We start from the raw sequence: 20,370 nt of genomic DNA, 5'->3' as shown, positions 1-20,370 counted from the left end.
GGGGATTTCTGTAAAGATGCTTTATTTTCCTGGCTATTCTTAGCAACTTGTACTATTCGTCCTTTCCCAGAAATCCACCTGATCAGAGAAATACCCACTAGCCTTGCAATAAATGTTAATAAATTTGTCTCACACTGTAAAGTGTGAATATCTCTGACATGGAAGAGGAAGACCGGAGTTTAGTGGCAGTGGAGTGGTGTCAAAGAGCAGAAATTAGTCTTTTACCAGACATCCCACCCAGACCTCCCTTGGCATTGACCCAAAACCACCCAAAACAGTGCAGGGAGGCTCCCCTGCCACAGCCTGAAGTGAACTCCCGGATTTTGGGCACATCTGGATTTTGACACCGATGTTGCTCTCATGCCACTGGGAGCCCCAGAGCTTCAGGGCACAGACATCTCCTGCTTGAGAGGGTCAAAGAAGTCTCCTGCCACCGAGCTCCCTTACCATGGGAGCTCCCAGCGCTGTTCCTTGCTGTGGCACACTCAGTGCTCTGCTGGCCCATCCCTAGAGCCCTTTCCCTTCTCCCAACACCTCCCTTCCACATGACCACTGTTCAGCCTGGGGATGCTTCCAGCAGGCACCTTTGTTCCAGGAAGGTGAGCAACAGTTTCCAATCAACCAGCTGTGATGACATCATTAAATGATTCTTATCCCCTCAAAAACAGCAGAAGTGAACCTTTTCTTTGGGTTCTTGTTTTCCCTCCTGCCACTGGTCTGCTATGACCGAGCCTTCTGCTGAAAGGGTTTCAAAAAGGTTGAAAAGCATTTTTGAAGATATATCCAAAAAGCTGTGTTCCCAAGAGGTGCCCCATGATAACCTCTTGGCAACATTATGTACAAACCTGTAGTGAATTTATGCTGCCCTTGAGCCAGCACTGCAGTGAGAGTCCTGCAGCCCTCAATTTTCCTCTCAATTTTTAGGCTCTGAAAGGAATTGTCTGAATTCAGCACTGAGCACAACAGGCATCCTGTCTCCCAAAACAGCATCTCTGAGGGAATGCATCCCCTGAAGAGTTCTGCAGACCCCTCTCCACCAGCCCTCCCCACTCCTCTGCCTAGGCAGGGCTGCCTGGAGGAGGCTCCTGCCCCACACCTGGGCAGGGGGGGTGAGCTCAGCCCCCCATGGTCATGGTGGGGAAATACCTATTTCCTAACAGGTATTTCAGGTCCATCCCTAGTCCATGTTATCACCATGCTGGCACTAACATCACATCAAAACCCTATCAGCCTGCACCAAACAGGTTAAATCTACCTTGAATCTTGACTTTCCTCAAGTGCCTCTCATAGCCAAGGCTGCAGGGAGGGACCTGCACAAAATCTGTCCATTCAAGCTCAGCAGCACCCATAAAAACCTTGTGCTCTCTTCCCTCTTTTACAGCAATACAGTTTTGCAAGTAGAAAGGGCTGGTCAGGATGATCTAGTCAGTTTACCTCATCAGCCACAAGATTTTCCTAATTTTGCCGAGATTTGGAACCACCCCAAGAAAGTTGATATCCTTTTTTGTTTGGCTTTCGGTGCTGGCTCAGATTCTTTAATCAACCTTCTGCTTTAACATGAGCCAGAGATGTCTGAATGTTTGCACATGAGATACCTGAAAGGTTGATACACAAACAATTACTAATCTCAACTGCGAGACATAAATCACCCCTGTGTTCTTTGTTACTTGATAGTGGCAACTCTATTCATCAGCTGATCAATTATGCTAATAATGCTCATAAATAACTTTCCTGTTTATTATAATTAGATATTGGTGTGAATGTGACTTGTCTAACATGCTGTTGTGCAAGATCATTCATCCAGTATGAACCTGAGTAGAGTTCTTAAACCAGATTTTTAACCTTGAGCTGGTATAAATCAGGGATAATTCCCTGATAATTCCACCCAAGAAAATTTTTTCATCCATTTGCCTTTATTGTCCTGCATCCGTTGTAAGTTTTGAGACACTTTATGACTGCCCTTCCTTTCCTGTCCATTTTGGTCTTTTCCCCATCCCCAAATACTGCCACATCATGTGGGACCTGCATGAACACCACTTGTTTGCCCCCAGGAAACCTGCTGTTTGAAAAACATGGTTGGTCTAAAATACTACATCTCACTGAGGACCAGGACTGACCTGCTTTCATCACCGATTTCCTCCATGCGCATAAACCCATCGCTCACTCTTGGTACACCTTGCTTTACACATAGCTGTGAGAAGGAGATGATGTGTTTTTCTCACTTTGGTGATTCACATGTGATGAACCCTCTTGGGCCAGGGACCTCTGCTTGCTGACAGGGCACCGAGGACTCATCCAGCCCAGCCTGCAACCTACGTGCCCGCAATGGGAAGCACGGTTGCCCGCACTCCCTCCCAATTCACAGAATCATAGAATCATTTAGGTTGGAAAAGACCTTTAAGATCAAGTCCAACCGTCAACCATGTCCACTAGATTCATAGGGTCTTTCACCACCTCTGGTGGGTGAATGGGGTTGCAGAGGACCCGACTCACCCCTCTCTCTGCCCTGCAACCCGGGAGGGCTACCGTCCTGCCGTTGACTTCCCCGTTAGTGCTAAGTGTTCAGGAAATGGGAAGTCGATCAGCCCACAAAAAGGAAAGACCCTATTAATAGCATAGGCTGGCTAATTGAAGTTGATTGACTTGTGAGCAAACAGCACTGAGGAGAAGGCAGGCTGAGTTTTAATCTGAGTCAGCATCACCAAACCAACCCATGGGAGACATAGAACCTGCAGTGCCCGGAGCAGCAGGACCAGGGCTCCAGTCAGGGGCACCGGGTACTCCCAGAAGACCTGGAGCAGTGCCTCCAGGCAAAAAGCTTTTCTGTGCTTGGAGTACATCCCAGCAGCTGTACATAAAAAAAAGAAGAAAAGGCACATCCTCCTTTTTAATTTTAAAGGTGTCAAATGGTCTGTTTGGAAGTGCTGGTCTCTCTCCTCACCCCTGCTCTCAGTCATGAAATAAATATCACCAGCACCACCAGGCAGCCCTTGTGCTAAAATCTGAAGTTAACCCCCTGGGATGGAGGCAAGTCTCTGCTCTTAACTGTAGCCTTGCAGATACACATCTGGCCACTTTGCTAAGAATGTTTTTCAGCAGCATTCGTATGGTGACTCACAAAGTTTGATAGGATCCGCTGGCACCCCGTACCGGTGATATATTGTGTGACACCTTTGCACAGAGCTGACATGCCATTCTGCCAGTGTACCAACAGTACTTGTCATTTCCCTGAATCCCCCCCACCTCCTGTCTTTTCCTGAACAGGCTGATTTTCTGCATACCCATGGATGAGCACTATAGATCTGTGCGGAGAAGGGCTGTTTCCCTTCTCCAGCCTCCTGGCAGTGCAGCCTTATCAGCACTGTCTTACAGTAGTCCTGACCTGTATAATATACCCAGACACGAATGCGTTGGCAATGCTGAGTGCACTAACGATAAGGCTAATAATAGATACCTCGTGGGCTAAACACACAGGGATGCATTTATCACCCATTTCCTACAGATAAGGACTTGAAACACAGATAAACCTGGTGTGCGCTGGAAGTCCCACGTGCATCACCTGCCACCGCAAGCATGGCTTGCTCTGTTTGAGGAGTGACTCTGCATGGCAACTTTTACTTTTTTAAAAGCATCTGTATGACTCACTGAGAGCATCCCTGAGCATTATGCCCAGTGAAGCATCAGCGATCCCTGGAGGCACATTTTTTTTTGAATCATCCCTCACAGCCAAGGCCTGAGGAAAAAACTGTTAAAAAGGATGGCTTTGCCCTTGGCGTGCTGAAAGATGGGTGCCTCATCTCTGATGCAGGGCATGCAGCCTGCTTACCTGAGCAGATCTGGAACAGACCTCTGCTCCCGCAGCACTTGTTTTGCCGTCAGCCCTCTCCCCTGGCTGTGCCGTTAACCTGGCATTTCCGCCGGAGCACGGGAGCTACATGAAAGCCAGCTTGTTTGCTTTTCAATTTAATAAATAAACCTCATTTCGCAGATTGCTGTTTTGATTAGTGGAAGCTGCTGTTTGAACAGTAAGGTGCTTATCTGAAAATGTAAAGCTTTTGAATAAACTGTTCCAGAGTGGTGAGCTCAGATCCGGTAGCTTGGGCTATTTTTAAGTCTTTGTTTTATTTAATGCAGCTAAATTTTCATGCTAGTCCAGGAACTCAGTGTTGGATCTGGGATATAAATAGAAATTAGTCTAACAGGCTGCAAAAATAAACTAGTTTGAGATGCCTGGTTCCAGCTATCTGTCTACAGCCTTTGCTTTTGGCACCTGCACGAGCAGCCAGGTGAGAGGAAGGTCCCGAAAGTCACAGCTAACGTGACCATCCATTCTGCCGCTTGGCCTTGCTCACCATAAGCAAACTGGCTCTGATGAGGTCACCTGATTATATAAGGAAAAAATGTCTTACCCAGCTCAAAAAGAGGCTTGGAATCTCATCCCCCACATAGCCTGGCAGCCTCTTTGGGAAGAAAAGGCCCGTGCTTATACCAGTCTGCTCCATTTCTGCTGCAAGCTGCTTTGGTTTCCCGATATCCCCATGAGAGGGACTGGGCACCTCTGGGTGCTAAAAACTCCCCGCCTCCCCCAGGTCAGGTATACACAGAGAAAAGGATGGTGGGAGAAAATAAAATCCAAAAGCTAGTGCCAGGCATAGGGAGAAAATATTATATGAGCGTGGGGCCAATGGCTACAAGAGAATCGCCAAATTTCATCAGCTTCTCAAAAGGCCTGGCTATTTCAGCAAACGTGGCTGCTCAGAGGATTTGTTTCCCTTTTCCAAAATAAGAGTGAACAAGGATGCTGTCAGCTGGCAACCAGGGAAAAGTCTCCACAGGGATACATCCACCCAGCAGCGTTCTCCAAAAAAAACCTGTTTTCTGGAGTGCATCATGGGAAATCACCATGTCATGCATGCTCTGGGCGCATCTCACCAACAGCCGCCAAGCACATCTGCACCAGCCCTCGCCTGTGCTTCCCCAGAGCTCCCACCCTGCCCCACGAAGGTGCTTTTGGGTGGGTTTGTACTAACAGCGGTCGGGTGCTCCTGGGTCACCTCCTCCCGCTGTGCCAGGCTTCAGAGGTCTGGCGGACAAAAGTGGCTCTGCTCCCTGCAGAAGGCACACAGCGTCCATCGCTGCTTTGGTTTTACTGCTTCTGGAACAAAATATTTGTGCTTCCCTGTTCCTTCTTTGAACCAGCATCTCCCAGCCCAGCCACGATGAGCTTTTGGCAAGGGGTTGCACAGAGAAGTAGTTAAAAAAGGGGGTCACTGCCTTAAATGCTTTGCCGGCGGGATACAGTACGGGAGGCAGCGTGCATGCTTCCATTTCAGAAACGGCAAATGGAGAAGAAGAAATTGTAGCTGTGTCCCTGCAATCACCGCAGGCAGAATACCAAAGCCCCAGCTCCCATGCAGTCCCAAAACACAGCGAGGGTTTTGAGAGCAACTGGCTCCCGGTCACGGAGAAAGCCTGCGATAAAGCCTGTATGGAGCCCAAATTGCCCAAACCCCTGTAGCCACAGGTCTCTGAACTCCCTGACATCAGCGGCTTCAGATCTGCAGAGGGAAACCACACTGATGAGTTTTCTCTGCCTTTCAAGCATGTTGCAGTAGCTTCTTGCCACAGTAATTTGTAATACAAATTTTCAATACTATCTAGGAGTTAATGCGGCCCTGTCTCTAGTGCCAATGGATGCGATACAGCAGAGCTGCTGGAATGGATTAGGTACAGAGCTTTTTACCAACAGAAATATGGATGAATGCAAATTTATGAAAACCCTCTATCTAGCAGCCTATCATAGGAAATGAATTCTAAAGCATCCTCCAGGAAAATACAGTGTTGGCAAAATTCATCAGAACAACATTTAATCTCCTTGGTGCTTTGTCATTTTTTTATCCCATTTCTCAATTTTTATGTTGGGTTCTTACAAAAGAAGAATAAGAACAATAATAGTGTAAGGTGGCCAAGGAAAAAAATGAGATAGCTGGAGTTATTTCTATGAACAACTATAGTAATGGGCTTGAACATACAGTGAAAGCAAATGAGACCGTAATTCTTAATAGGTATATATTTAATAATGCAAAGTCTGGAAGGAGATGATTAATTGCCTTTGTAGGGAATTATTTATTAAGATTTATACAAAGGAGGAAATAACATTTTCCTGGAATCAATGCATCTTTACTAGTATGTTAAAAAAAAAAAAAAAATTAATAATTTTTTGAGACCTCTCTTGACAAAACCTACAACAGCCCAAGCCACATCAGCCTTTTAACTCCCAGCTGTGCCCTCTTTCCCTCTCCCATCTGAGTCCTGCCCTACCCGTTGTCTCTTGCTAGCACCCAGGACCCAGGAAGGGGGTTACAGAGAGCAGCAGCACCCCAGGGCCTCCGAGCCCCTGGTGCTTGGGATCCTGCGCAGGCACAGATGAAGACCCGCAGCGGGGTCCGTGCCTTAGGGCAGTGCGAGGCCACGTGCCCTGGGAGTGAGCTGCTCCTTGCACAACTGCCCAGGGCGAGAGCTGCGACGTGCTGTGTTTTTTTATCCCATCAGCTTCCTCCAGCCTCTCTCACGGGGGGTGCTTTGCCCAAACAAAATAAAGCGCCGTCCCTGCCCAGAAAAAGGCCTTAGCTAATCAGATGTGAAGGAAATGGAGAAATGAAGCCGTTTGCGTAAAAGCACAGCGAGAACAGAGTCAGGAGTGGAGCTGGCATCTCCCGCCCTACCCCGGGCACCCGAAGTGTTGTGCCTGTTTAGGAAACCTCCCACACAATTTGTCACATCCTCCATGTCTGGCTTGTCTCGTGGTGAAGGAGAAGAGCGAGGATTAAAAAGGAGGGTCGGCTCTGCAGGGGTGCTGCGTGGCTCCACGCGGAATTGCTGAGCACGGCTGGCAGGACAGCCTCAGGTTACCTGCAGAGCACCGGTCCTGCACCGACCGGTGCAATCGCCAGAGCGTGCCAGGTGGCAGAGGCCTTTTGGCATTTCTTTACCCCAGGAGACAACATCTATCCCTTATAGGGGTGACTCCTGAAGATCTTTTATCCCTGAATTCCCTCACTCCTGTCTGGGGAAACTGGTTCTGGAGAAATTTTCTTTGCCATGGAAATCAAATAGCAGAGAGGAGAGGCTGGATGAAAAACTTTGCTTGGGAAGCAGAATGTACAGGCAGCAAGAGGAGTTATCCCGTGATGATAAAGCACAGACCTGGGACAGACCAAGTGCTGCCCAGCCTCAAACAGGACAGCACAGGCACATCTCACAACACAGATCTCAGTCTTTTCACTCATCTTGCCACAACTAACTCTAGAGGTGAGATTTCATCTGTGCCTATTAGACTGTTAGCTGGACTGGACCTACGGAGACAGCATCTGCTGTTCAGCATGGGAATCTCTGCTTAATTTTTTCTCATTACCCCTCAATAGTTATTAATCCATTTTTCCTAGGAACACTTTACTCGGAGACACCGGGGGTAGATTTCAGGGTCAGGCAGAAAGTCCTGGCTCTATCACCCCAGCCCAGAAACTGCTGCACAGGTAGGACAGGCACCATCGACTGCTGTTACCTGCAAAGGAACTTTTCCTGCTGTGCAACAAGGAGCGCAATAGCAGACTCGAGCTGGCCCACGCACCAGCGGCTTTGACTCAGCAGCTGCTCCTCAGTGATCTGGAGCGGAGGCACTGCATTCCCTGTGCCCGCAACCAAGCACGACCGATGCATGCCTTGGGGTCTCACTTAATGCTGATTTTCTGCCCAGGCTCAGATAAGCAGAGCATAACTCTTGCTCAGCCCAACTTTTCTCAGGTAGCAACAAGAGATCCTGTTTTCTCCGAGTGGGGTCAATCTCACACCGCAAAGCTTCAGCTGAGACAAGCATCACAAGCCGTTTTGACCACCCTTTTTGGAAGACCCATTGTCACCTCCACGCGCAGCATTGCACTCTTAGCATCTGCAAAGAGGCGAGTGACTGCACACAGCATGGAGCAGGCAAGCATCAGGTCTCATCTCCGTGGTCACGCTCAGCGTCATCGCTGCTTATCTGAGGTCTGCCTGAAATCTCTGCAAAACCTCTGAGCTGTGACTTCTTTAGCAAATTTTCAGCACTTCCCAATTCCAGTCAGGCAGAACATCTGACGAGAAGCAGCTTTCCTGCAGTCAGCCTTTTGGTTTCAGGCACCGCGGGATCCCCTGTGGTGGGGACTAAGGGCCTGAGGGTGCTCCTGTGCCCTGGTCCGCTCCGTGGTGCCACGTGCTGAATGCGTACCCAGGTGGAAGCAGTTTCTGCCCCACCACTTCGCTCATGGACCCACCTCCTACTGCCACGTCCCTGGCAAAAAGAGATGCTGATTTAGCCAACCTAATTTAGAAAGTGGTTTAATCGACTTAACCTCCCTGTGCTAAGGCTAATGAGTCACTTGAAAGCAGCTTGCCTTAGAGGGGCTAGTCAGGCTTTTTTTCTGGGATTTTCAGAGCCTCACAACCCACAATGTGAGTCCCACTGGAAGTCTGTTAGGTGGTTCTGAAAATCTCACTCTCAATCCGCTCTGAGATTCCAGTATTGCAGAAGCTTTGGCTGGCTGGGCTTTTTGCAAAGACATCGATTTCACCCTCTAATAGGCACAGAAAACTTGATTTCAGCCCCACTTAGTGTGCTGTAAATCCAGGCTAACCATATTAGAGTCAAGGGAGCTGACGCTGGAGACTTAAAACTACTATGAGTAAAAGTCACATCAGGTCTATGCAGTTAACAGCCTGGCCTACAGCCACCACGGGCTGATTTGCAAAGCAGTCCAGAGAATTTTTCTATAAATGTTCCATTAATATTAACAGCTAAATCCCTGGCCTGCTCTAAAAACCTCACCCTCATCTAAGTTAGTAGCAACTGTTCTTATTTAATTTTCTCCCGAAGCTGACAGGCCACACCATCAGTGGTTGCAAGCTGATGTAGTTCCCTTGAAGTCAATCACATTTATTACTGTCACTAGCAGAGGTATAGTTAGTACACTGGCTAAGGACCAAGTTTTTCCACCATCCCCTTTCAAGGTACTGGACAAAATCTAATCAGAAACCACCAAAGACCTCAGTACTATGACTTCTCCCTCAATTTTTCATCTAAACTTCACCTAGTGGGAAATTCCCCATGAGTATGAATTCTAGTGGGTTATTTTCTCCTTCAAGAAATGACTTTTGAGGCTTTCTAGTATTCGCCCACCATGAGAAAGAGTTTTAAGTAAAACACACCACGAAGCTGATGCATCGGTCCTTGCGTTATGCCCAGCACATGAGGTATGCTGGGCAATATTCACCAAATGATGTGGCTTATTAATAGGAAGAGAGTAGCCCTTTTTTTTCCTGAGATAAAAGCAGCAACTGAGCCAACAGCCAAGCACAGCCCTGGTTCATCCTGCACCTAATAAATCCTCTGGCACCAATTTCCCCGCAGCTCCCTGTGATGGTGAAGCAGGGCTCAGCAAGGCACAGTTCACCCTGCACCACTTAAACTTTCCCTGGTCCCTGACTAACAACGTCCCAAACCTGACTAACACCCAAAGCAGCAGTTTCACTCAGGTGAGAAGGAGGGATTAAATACTATTTCACATAAATAATAACTGGCTATTTAAACACAACAGCCCGACCCAGAGGTAATTTCTTGCCTTGGCAAGAATGCCCTGGCATTTCCTATTTGCAGCCTAGAGCATCCTCATCTCCTGTCTTACCTGCCCTGTGCCCTAACCACCAGACCGCATGGCCCCAGGCATAAAAAAAAAAAAAAACAGGAGCTTCAAATACTCAAAGGAAGAGTGCAGCCATTCATTACTTCTCCTGATGCAGCTTTCTTATTATTTCAGCCTGAAAAAAAAAATAAATCTGTGGTCCAAGCACATAACAACACCCAGTGTTGTCAGGTGAGACACTTCCTTTTCCATCCTGCTGCTGTCGTCTCCCTTTTATTACTGGAAGCTCTGCTGTGCATTATGAGCCATGGTTTATCACTGGAAATTAATCTGGGGTCACAAAAAAACATAAAGTCAGAATACTCAGTCATGAGCCAAACATCCTTCCTCACTTGGCTGTCCTGTAGCATTGTAGCATGATTTAACCATCAATGTGATTCTTTCCCAATAAAAAATTGCATCACATAAGACCCATTGCAAACATAGTGGTAACATCCAAAGCTTGTGGATAAATACTTTCTGCTTGAATATTTAAGGATCCCAATGCTACTTTTGGCTTCAGTCAAAATAGTTGATCTCTTGAAGTCAGGAGCTCTCATTCTTGGTGATAGGTGAACCCAAATGCTGGAAGGGAGGGAAGAAGAGCGTCTGCATCACACTCTGCTATGGTGTGCTCCAGGCAGCACCTGCCAACCCAGGTGACGGAGGGACGGAGGGCTCCCTCGATCTCCCATGTCCTATTAAATCAAGCCTAGGGACTGGCGCATACTGGTGTGGTTGTACTGATGCCCACGCCAAGTGAAAAACACAACCACAGCTTTTAGAGAGAAGGCAAATTTACTCTTCTAAATTGTTTCAGATCATGTGAACAGTCAGTTTTAGTTTTAGTTCATAACATGAACTGATTGAAAATCTGAAACCAGAAAGTAATCAAAGAGAAGCAGAAGAGTGGGCAGCTCATAAAAGAAAAATAAAGGCACAATAGCAAACCCTCTCCATGCAGAAAAATAGAAAGTGTTACGAAGAACCAGCATAGTTGCAACAAGACTTTCAGAAAATCAGAATGAGCAATACAACACCTAGAAATGAAGATATATGGGTAAATACCGTCTAAGAGTGGCACAAGTATTTAGTGATAAACTCAAATGCTGAGATCCAAACTGAGATATGGAAAGAAAGGGTTAAGAAAGACACCAAAAAAAGGTTTTCTGCATTCATGGGAACTAAGAGGAGAAGAAAAGGAAACACCGAGAGACACAGGGAAATCTACTTATTAGATACCCTTACTGTTTCAGTCTTCAGAGAAAAAAACCAAGCTTAATTCTCACCAGCTGCCCAGCAATGAAGCAGGAATACAGCACAAAATAAAGACTGTATACTTTAAAAAAAAATGCATCAAGTATTTGGTGTTATTGAATACTCTGGTATTTAATGGGTGAAAGACTCTGAAGTGCTAACGGCCATCCCAAAATCGCCTTGAAGACAGTGATTACCTGGGGGCCAGAGGAAGGGGAGAGACAAGCCAGTTGCCCAGAAAGGCAAAGTGGAGCGTGGATGGTCAGGAACATGCAACATCAAAAGGCTGAACAGCCTCCACGCGAGCCCTCCAAGGACACCACAATGCCAAGAGACAACCAAATAGCATTTCTCAAGAGCAAACTGGATCACATAACAGCTTTTCTGACAGTCATCTGGCTGTGTGCATAAGAAGGAAGCAGGTATGTCCAGTTTCAGCAGGGCTTTGAGCATTGTTTTACATGTATGTCTTTATTGTATGGGTTTTTAAGGCTGCCCTACCTGACAGCAGGCTGCTGAAGAAGACACACACGGGTCCTTGCAGCTCTGACTTGCATCTTTACTCATTTATGTGCATCCAGAGAAGATGTAGGGGACAGTGATCTTTATCCTGTGCTTTGTGGGCAAATTACCTCAAAATACTGTTCCTTCAGAGGTTGCCAGTAATTGCTAGAAATGCCCAGCCAAGAATGATAACTGCAGCAAGGCCAGGCCAGATGATGGCTCCCATGCCATTAAAATGATTAGCAAACCGCAGGAGATGAAATACACCCCGAGGGATCTCCTCTCTTGGCTCTGCTGCCGGTACTTGCTCAGAGTGCCTGGGGATGAGCCAAGCCAGGCTGGCATTGCTGCCACCCATCTGCCCTTGCTCCACGGGGGACAAACCAATCCACCGTCTCTCCCTGGGGCTCTTACAAGCCCCCATCCTCCTGAAACCCTTCCCATGATGGCTGAGAACTTTTCATGTCATGGTTATCAATTTTTCACTTGTATTGGTGTTTCTCTTCCCTCTCAGCAAGGATGTCGCCTTGCCAAGGGCTGGGAAAGGCATAGGTAAAAAATTTTGGGGGTGTTTTGCCATGAAAGGCTTGCAGTCACCTTCATCTCTCCTCAGACTTGCAAATGCCAGGACCAATTATTCAGAAATATGCTTTTTGCAATGACTGCATTCAGGCTGGAGAGGAAGAGCTGGGCTGGGCCAGTGGCAAGGGCCTGCCAGAAGAAATGAGCACCATGCCACAGCAAAGACTTCATCAAGGTGAGAAGAGCCAGTCCCACCTGAGGAACATTTGATTCAACAGGAATTCCCCACCATCGATGCCAAGAACAAAGCATCCGGAAAAACACGATGCCAGCTTTGGGTCCAAAAAAGCTTTTCCCTGTCTTGTTATCCATAGTCACGAATAATTGCTGTCGCAAGAGTCTCACCAGCTCCTGCATACCAAGACCCCTCCATCCCTGCATGCTGGACCTCTGAAGGAAAATCTTGTTTGGACTTGCTGACATTTTGCTTATGCCTTGACTCCTCCTGACGCCAATGAGGTTTTCCGACATAGCGCATCAGTCTGCCTGTGGTTGTTTTTCAGCATTTAAGTAAACAGCAGCAGCACCGTGTTTACAGAAGTGCATTTTTCCTCCTTGCTGCCCTGCAGCCCACTGACCTGCTCCAGAGCAGCAGCCACGATGCTCAGCCAGTTTGCAGTGACACAGCCCCCTGGGCAATAAATGTCACCCTTCCTTTCTTCTGAACTGGGCCAGACCCCTAAATCCATCTCGCCCAGCTTATTTCCTCCTAAGCAAGCAGGTACTCAAAGAAAGGTACAACCGTGGAGCTAAGCTGAAGTACTGGGAGAAGGGCAGGTGTAGCAATGCTGAGGGTAAAATCCACCAACAAAATGGGGAAAATAGTGGGCGTTTAGCTGTGACCACATCGCTTCTTGTAACAGCTCTAGATTCATTCACACTAAAGGTATCTCCAGGTCTAGCTGCAGAACCCACAGGTCACAGAGATGGCTACGGCAGAGATGCTCTGAAATGGAGTCAGACTGATGGCTGGAGATGAGCTCCCTCATTAACTTCACAGGTTAATGTTCCGTGGTCATGGGCAATATCAGAGGTTTTAATGGATGGTAGGTGGCCTGCAGCCCATGGATTAATTTGACGAGTAATTTTTTAGAGGTTCTTGCACTTCTTGAGGAGGAGAATCAAGAGGCTGAGGAGTCTCATCTTCAGAAAAGCTCAGGTCTCATGTTAGCACTCAGATAACAGCCCTGCTTTTCCCAAAATCCTGGAGTGCTGGGTGCTGTGCTTTACAGAAAACATGGCCTCGAGTAGCCTGACATAAACTGCAAAGTGCTGAGCGCTTATGACCATAATTTGCTGCTTACAAAGGGACTGAGCTGTTCTGAAAGCCAAGCCCAGATTATGGGTTTCAAATACTAGAAAATCTGTCCCTGAGCTCTTAATCCAGTTTATGGACTCATCACGAATGGAGCTGAGCCATTCTTGGAAGGAGAAGTTGGCAAAAGCAGTCTTTCTCCGCTGTATCAGTAGAAATCACATTCAAAGCTCAGGCCAACAAATCTAGATTGGGGAGTAATTAAAACCTGTAACAGCCTCTCTCCATGACTGAGAGAAGCGGTGATGTTGGGGCAGCAGCCAGAGCTAATTGCACAGGAACAGGACCCACACCAAAACTCACTTCTCAGGTTGCTCTCTAGGTCACGCACCTGGATGGGAGCTGGATGCTCCTTGGCCCCAGTCGAGCTAAGCCTGCTTGTGCCAAAGAGCTGTCTTCTGCAGCCCTACCAAAAACAGCAGGTTGTGCCTTGATACTATCGGCGCATACGCACATCTTTTCCCTCTGCAGAACGAGGCATGGGGAGAGGAGCTCGATTCTCCTCTCCCTGCACCATTGCATCAGTACAGTGCTATTGAGGTTAATAGAGTTGTTCTCCCCCTACTTATACTTAGTGGGAGGAAAAACAGACCCAAATGTGGCTATTCTTTTTAAAAAGTCTCTTCTAACAATAGCTCTCTTTCAATAGCTTATTTACTGCCCATCTGTGACTCCAAAGTAAAATCTGTTCAGCTGCTGATCTAAAAGACCTCCCCTTCACAGCTAATCCCCAATGATCCTTGCTGTTCTCCGGCAGCAGGCTGAATACTCTCTACATCAATAAACCATACATTATCTATGGTTGAATTTGGTTAAGATTCTGGCTAATGATGCATGAGATAGAAGAGGACTCAGATGATGTAGTCTTAGTTGTGCTGCTCAGTAAAACTGGTTGAAGTGGAAAAAAATAGCTAAGATGGATTTTTGCTGTTAAAAAAATCAACTTGTCTGATTTAGTGCATGGATAGGAGCAGATGCACTAATTAAAATCGTGATACGTTTGTGGAGCCTCACACATCAGCAAGGGAAATATGAAAGTGGAAGAAGGGCCTGAGAAGTATTTACTGCAAATAGACACAATGAGCGTCATGGGAGAGCACCTGTGCAAATGGATGGGCGCCTTGCTGGGAGCAAGCAGAGAGAGGAGATGTTCTGCCAGTCCAGGAGACCTCAGGCAGTGCCAGATGTGCAGAGACGGTGCACCACAGGACAACCTCTCCTCCAAGGCCTCTCACCACCCGCCTTTTCTCTTTAGCTTAGCACCATCTAGAGGGATGCATCTGCAAACCCAAGGCGTCAGCTCTGCAGTGCACGTTTGGCAGATAACACCCATCTGAAACATGCTGGATTTGGAGTCAGGGAAAACCAAACAATTGAAAGCAAAGCCTCAAAAGAGCAGTTTACTCTTCCAGCCGCCTTCACTATTTGTTAAAGCACAAGGCTGTGGTGCAATCATTCCCCTCGTCCTGGTGAGCTCTTCTGTGAAATGGAAGATGGGTCCTCCAGAGAGGATTGGAGGATAGGGGGTTTAGAGGGGAAGGCCTGGAGGGGGATGCTCAGGGTTTGGGTGGTTTTTTCTTCAATTTTTTTTTTGTCTTAAACACCTACAGATCTTGCATCTGCAGGCTTCGAACACATCTGATGATGTGATGGGGAGTCCTCTATGGTTTAGAGCAGGGGTCGTTCTTCATGTCCGTTCAACCTTTTCCCTTTCACTAACACCACACAGCAGCATGACAGGACGCCAGCTGAAATAAAGGTTTCTATACTGCATTTTACAGTTTTCAGCCCAGTGCATCAGAGCTTACTCAAATCTTCCGACATGGAACACCAGAACAAAACCGAGGGTAGGGTGGAGTGACATTAGCTCCTCTCTATCTCACACACAGATCTTGCACTTTCTTCTGCAGCAGCCCAGGCTGCTGACTTGCAGTGCCGTGAGTTGCAGTACCTGCACTCCATCAACCATGTCTCTGGCCAACCTTATATAATCCCAAGGCAAGGCCATCGAAACCAAAGTCCGACCTGCCTGAATCAGGGAGTGATTGGTTTGGAGATAGGAAGCACATTGCCCTGGTCAAAGGGCAAAGCAGAAGCTTTCAGAATTCACCTGACTTTGAGATTAAGGAACACACACCAAGCATAAACAACCACAGTTTTGCAAAGGATGCACAAAACCTGCATTTCTTTAGTAACTAGCTGCAGTGACCCCAAGGACAAAAATCAAGCAGTGCTCTGGAGATGGTACAGGGCAACGACCGCAGAGAAACCAAGGCCAATGCTACTGCCTACATCTTGTCTGCTAGGGATGTCACCCTTACCTTCCCCTGTGTACGTGCTATAAGAGGGTTTGAAGGTCTGGAAGGGGCAGGGAGGACGTTCTTATCCCTGCAGTGTTCAGACAGCAGCAGAAAAGGAGAAGAAACATCCTTTTCTTCACCCCCGCTCCACACAAGCGAAGCGTATGCTGCAGCAATCCTCTCCAGCTCAGCTTAGAGATCACAGCACAAGGTTTGCCTCCCATACCTCAAACCCAGGTCCTCCATCAGCCACAAAGCACAAACAGCAGCTCCTCCAGCCGAGGCCAAGCCATCTTTCCGGCACGGTAGGCTCAAACCTCGGTCCCACCGCCGGCAGCCGATGCTCAGAGCGCTTTCTCCTTTTGGGGAGGTGCAGGGATCCCATGCCTGGCACGGCACAGCCCTGCCCGGAGGCAGCACCAGGCTGAGCCTGCCTCCCCGTGTGTCACCGGGTGTTACTGGAGCAACATCCCCGCGGGAGGGAAGGAAGGAGGAAGCTGGGCTGTAAAGAAATAAAACCACTGCAGAGCTGACTGCGAGAGAAGAGAGAGGAAGAGACAGGCTGGCTGGAAAGGACAGCTTTGCTGAGCCCAGGAGAAAATGGTCTGAGTAATTATCAATGGTAAGGAAACCTCTCGTTTGAGGCAAGAGAGCTTAGAGGGATTTCTGCACAGTAAATACTCTGCATATTTTATAGCCTTGGCTTGTGGGGGGAGAAAGGCTGGTGCTGGAGTGGTTTGAAACACAGCCAGGACACCAGACACGGTAACTCCCTTTTAGCCCGCTAAATCCAGTCCTCTCCATTTCCTCTGTTATTTTCAGCCATAACCCACCATGGGTCCAGCACAACCCCCGGCCGATCCTCCTCTGCGAGGATCCGCAGCTCACAAAGACGTCCCGCTCTGGGCTCTCTGGGGAGGGTTTTTTGGGGTAGCTGGTGTTTTGCATTGCTGCAGCGAGCAGACAGGTCTCCCCTTTTCCGCCAGCCTGCCGCTATGTGGCCAGGAAGATGGGGACCCTGTGCCACCGGGAGCACCGGGAGCCACCACCCTGCCCACTGCAGGCAGCCCCCCACCGCCACCACCAAAGTAAGTCTGCAGCTCGCTGGGGACGGGGACATCCACACGCCTCGGCCCCGACCACGCTGGGGACGGAGGGGCCAGGGCTTGCCTGGGCTCACGGGGTGGGATGGGGAGGGGGGCACCTCCTGTTGCTGCCTGCTGACCCAGGCAAGCCGCTGCCCTGCAGCAGGAGAGATGCGCTGGGTCCCTATCCCTCCCTGCCTCTGCTCCAGAGACCATCGTCTTCCTCAGAGCCGGGCACTTTGTCTGAGGAAGAACCGTAACAGGTATAAGTCACAAAAGTTTATCTTCTTTCCTGCTTTATCTTCCCTTGCTGCGTTTTGCCTTTAAATGTCATGGCTGCCTCCCAGCCCCTGACAGAGAGGATGAGCAAATCGCAGCCTTTAGAAGGGAGGACAGACTTACTCTGGGCGTAATTAGAGGGGTGAGCGGATGTAACCTGCTGAAGCACCACTTCCCCAGAGCTACGTCTCCCTGGGGCAATTTTTGTTATTTCAGGCACCCTGCTAACACCAAAATGCATCACCACGCACCCCAGCTGGCAGTGAGAGGTTTCTGTCCTTGCTGCCAATCCTCCCCAGCCCCTTTCTGGCCCATTTAAAACACAGAAATCGCTATGACTTTGCAGATCGCTCATGCGATGTCCCCAAGAGCAGCTGCTTCTCCTGGCCGCCCCCGATTCAGCACAACGGGTACGGCAAAGACCTTCCCGGCTCCTCACCCCTGCTCCAGCCGCAGGGGCTGCTCCCGGCGAGGAGGGCTCACAGGGGAGCTGCTCCTGCATCGCCCGGCCGTGCTGCTCAAGCGTTAAAGCTTGCTGTCAAAATGAAATCATTTCTGAACAGCAGACAAAAGAATCTGAGCATGGGAAAGACCTGCCCCACCAATACCAGTTTCACTGGTTCAGCTGAGTCACTCCTGGTTGCTCTTGTGCAAACATGCCCGGAGCTGCACTTAGGCACAAGCACATTCCCGGGCAGCTGCCACGGCGGTCAGGTCGTGCCCCGTGGTCTCCTACCTCTGCCAAGAGCTCAGGGCTGTCACAGGAGACTCGCAGGGAAGATGTCGGGCTGAGTTATTCCCTTTCTGCTGCTCCCATGTGCTGTGCACGAGGGGAGGAAAGGGAACTGTTTGCTGAGGGGGTCCTGTGAAATCTCCAGAATACTGCCTTTCCCCTAAAATAACAGCTGGAGCCTTAAAGCGGGGATGAGGTGAGGGAAAGGGGATGTCTCGCTTCACTAATGCCTTAATTAAGTGCATATGGAGGAAAAGCAGAGGGAGTGGAGCCAGGACTTTGCAGAGGCCCCGAATGGGAAGATCAAGGCAGGCGCTTGGGTGTATTAGCGAGAGGAATCAAACTCCTCCTCTGGGCAAAGAAGTTAAGCTCCTTCTCTGCAGTTAATTCCTGGGTGTTTAATGGCAATCGGGGGAGCTGCCCAGTTGGCACTAGCAGGGGGTCTGGCCCCGTCACTTGCTGGCAGGTTGGGCCCACCAGCCCCTCAGCGGCTGTGGATGCAGGGGGCTGCACCAGTGCGAAGGGCAGTGGTGGTCTGCGCCGCTCTTTGGCACGGAGCAGCCCACAGCTTTGAGCTCTGCGGCACCCCAGGGAAAGCTGGCCCCGGACAGGGCGCGAGGAGCGTACAGCTCAGCAGAGATCAGATCTGGCTGGGAAATGGGGATGATCTGGAGGCACCGGTGGTGTCCAGGTCACAGCTTGGAAACTGCGGAACTGTATTCCCCTCCTTGCAGCAAGGTGGGCTCTGCTGGGGGGTTATCTGTGTCGTAAACCTGGCCTGACTCCCTCGCACTAAGCTAATGCTGCTTACAGTTCCCGTCAGGAGGTTTTTCTGAGCAACTTGCCAGTTCACACCCCAGCCTCATCCCTTCAGCAATAATCTTTCCCCTTGGCTAATCCTGAATCCCCCTCTTTTCTCTGATGCTTGTGCATTTGCAGATGTAAAGGCAGAGGTATCAGCAGCCCCCCAAGCACGAGCCTCGCTTCCCAGGAACAGCAACCCCATCCAAGACCAGCCCTGCAGGTCCTGAGGGTAAAAGTGCTCGTGGTCCTGCCCTGAAGGCCACGAGCTTTCCTCCCACCAGATTTCCCAGAGAATGCGTTTGCTGGGAATCCTGCAGCCCAGGGATTGGAAAATATCAGCAAATCCCTCCTGTATCTGCTCTCAACACAGAAGCACAATGACAGAAAATGTCCTGATCAGTCTCTCGTTACCAGAATTTTCCAGCTGGCAGAAAAAAAAGATTGCCAATGTGTATCAGATGCTCCCAGCACTTTTGGGCTGTGGACCGTCAGGGGAAGAGCATGAGCCATTGCATCCTAGCAGCGAATCGGATTTTTATACTGTGAAACCAAATTATGCCCCTAATGATATTGGTATACATTCAGACAATTTCCATGAAGGTAAAATCAGCTCCTGAGCTAGAGTAAGGAGTCTTAGAGCTTAGGTCTGTGGAAATCCCATGATGTTTTGTACGACCCCCTTCCCCATGCCCAGTAAGCTGGTTAAGCTGTCTTTACTGGGCAGCCAGCACCCCAGTGTGATGCACAGCACCCACAGAGCAGAGGGCTGCAGGGACCACAGTCGGATCCCCCCTCTAGCAAACGCTACACCGTCACAGAGAGCAATGACAGCAGAATCGCAAACTCCGCCTGTGCGGGGAGGAATCTGCCCGACCCCTTCCTGTGACAGCCCAAGTTGAACCAGAAATAAAGACAGATGAAAAGAGGCTGTTTGGGAGCGTGGTGGTTTTTCTCCTGGAAGGGGTTTGCTGTCATTATGGTGTTTGAATAGACTGATGCTTTGGATTGTACATTGGCAGCACTTGGGCTTGCTGCTGAGGCTTGCCTTGCTGCTTGTATAGGAAGAGATGGATCTTGTCTCACCATTGCTTGTGATACAGACAGCAGGGGAGGGAGCAGAGTCATCCTGCACCCCTGGGGAGAGCTGGCTGTAAGCTCCTGGGTCTCCAGGGCTCAGCCTCTTGCTGCCACTCTGCACGATGGTTTGGCCTTCGGTACCAAAACTTTTCTGGCACAATATCACACAAAGGGGAGATGCTCAGTGGCAGGATGGGATACACACAATGGAAGGATGTGCACAAACTAGTGACCTTAACTTTAAAACCCTCCTGGCTTTGTGCAGGACAAGTATCCCATGCTGAGCTTCATTAAGGTGGGAGAGGCACAAACCCTGCCCGGGGGATTGCAGGGCTCTGCCCGAGATGGGGAGGGACGGAGGGCGGGAAGGCTGGAAGGTGAAAAGCAGACCTGTACCTCCCATGCACACTCAGCCACAGCAAGGCTGGAAAACACAGACCTTAGGACTCTTTATTCTGACCATTGCCACTTCCTAGAACAGCTATTGCCACCAAACCGTGTGGTTAGGTGGTTGGGTAAACATCAGTGGATGGAGTCACCTGAAGTTCATGGAAATGCCTGGCTCTGGGGACAGAGGAGGACATGAGCAGTTCCTGGGCCATACAGCAATTCTCCATTCATGGACACCACCTGAGCACACCACCTCTTGTAGGCTTACAGCGCTTCATTTCCCATGGACTCCACGCAAATGCTGAAGTCTCCTGCTCACCACTGACTCCTC

The 20,370-nt window shown here is 49.2% G+C and overlaps 1 long non-coding RNA gene across 1 annotated transcript; it reads left to right on the top strand.

Annotated features, from left to right (window-relative positions):
• Nucleotides 1–16,064: 16,064 nt before the first annotated feature.
• Nucleotides 16,065–19,498, top strand: LOC115335472. Its single transcript, XR_003921439.1, has 3 exons — nt 16,065–16,293; nt 16,658–16,759; nt 18,708–19,498. It is a non-coding gene; the product is annotated as an uncharacterized LOC115335472 (long non-coding RNA).
• The last annotated feature ends 872 nt before the right edge of the window (nt 19,499–20,370 follow it).

Source organism: Aquila chrysaetos, chromosome 24, assembly GCF_900496995.4.
Source record: "Aquila chrysaetos chrysaetos chromosome 24, bAquChr1.4, whole genome shotgun sequence".
Lineage (NCBI taxonomy): Eukaryota > Metazoa > Chordata > Aves > Accipitriformes > Accipitridae > Aquila > Aquila chrysaetos.
The sequence above is the reverse complement of the archived record's forward strand: the minus strand, read 5'-3'. Positions and strand labels throughout refer to the sequence as shown.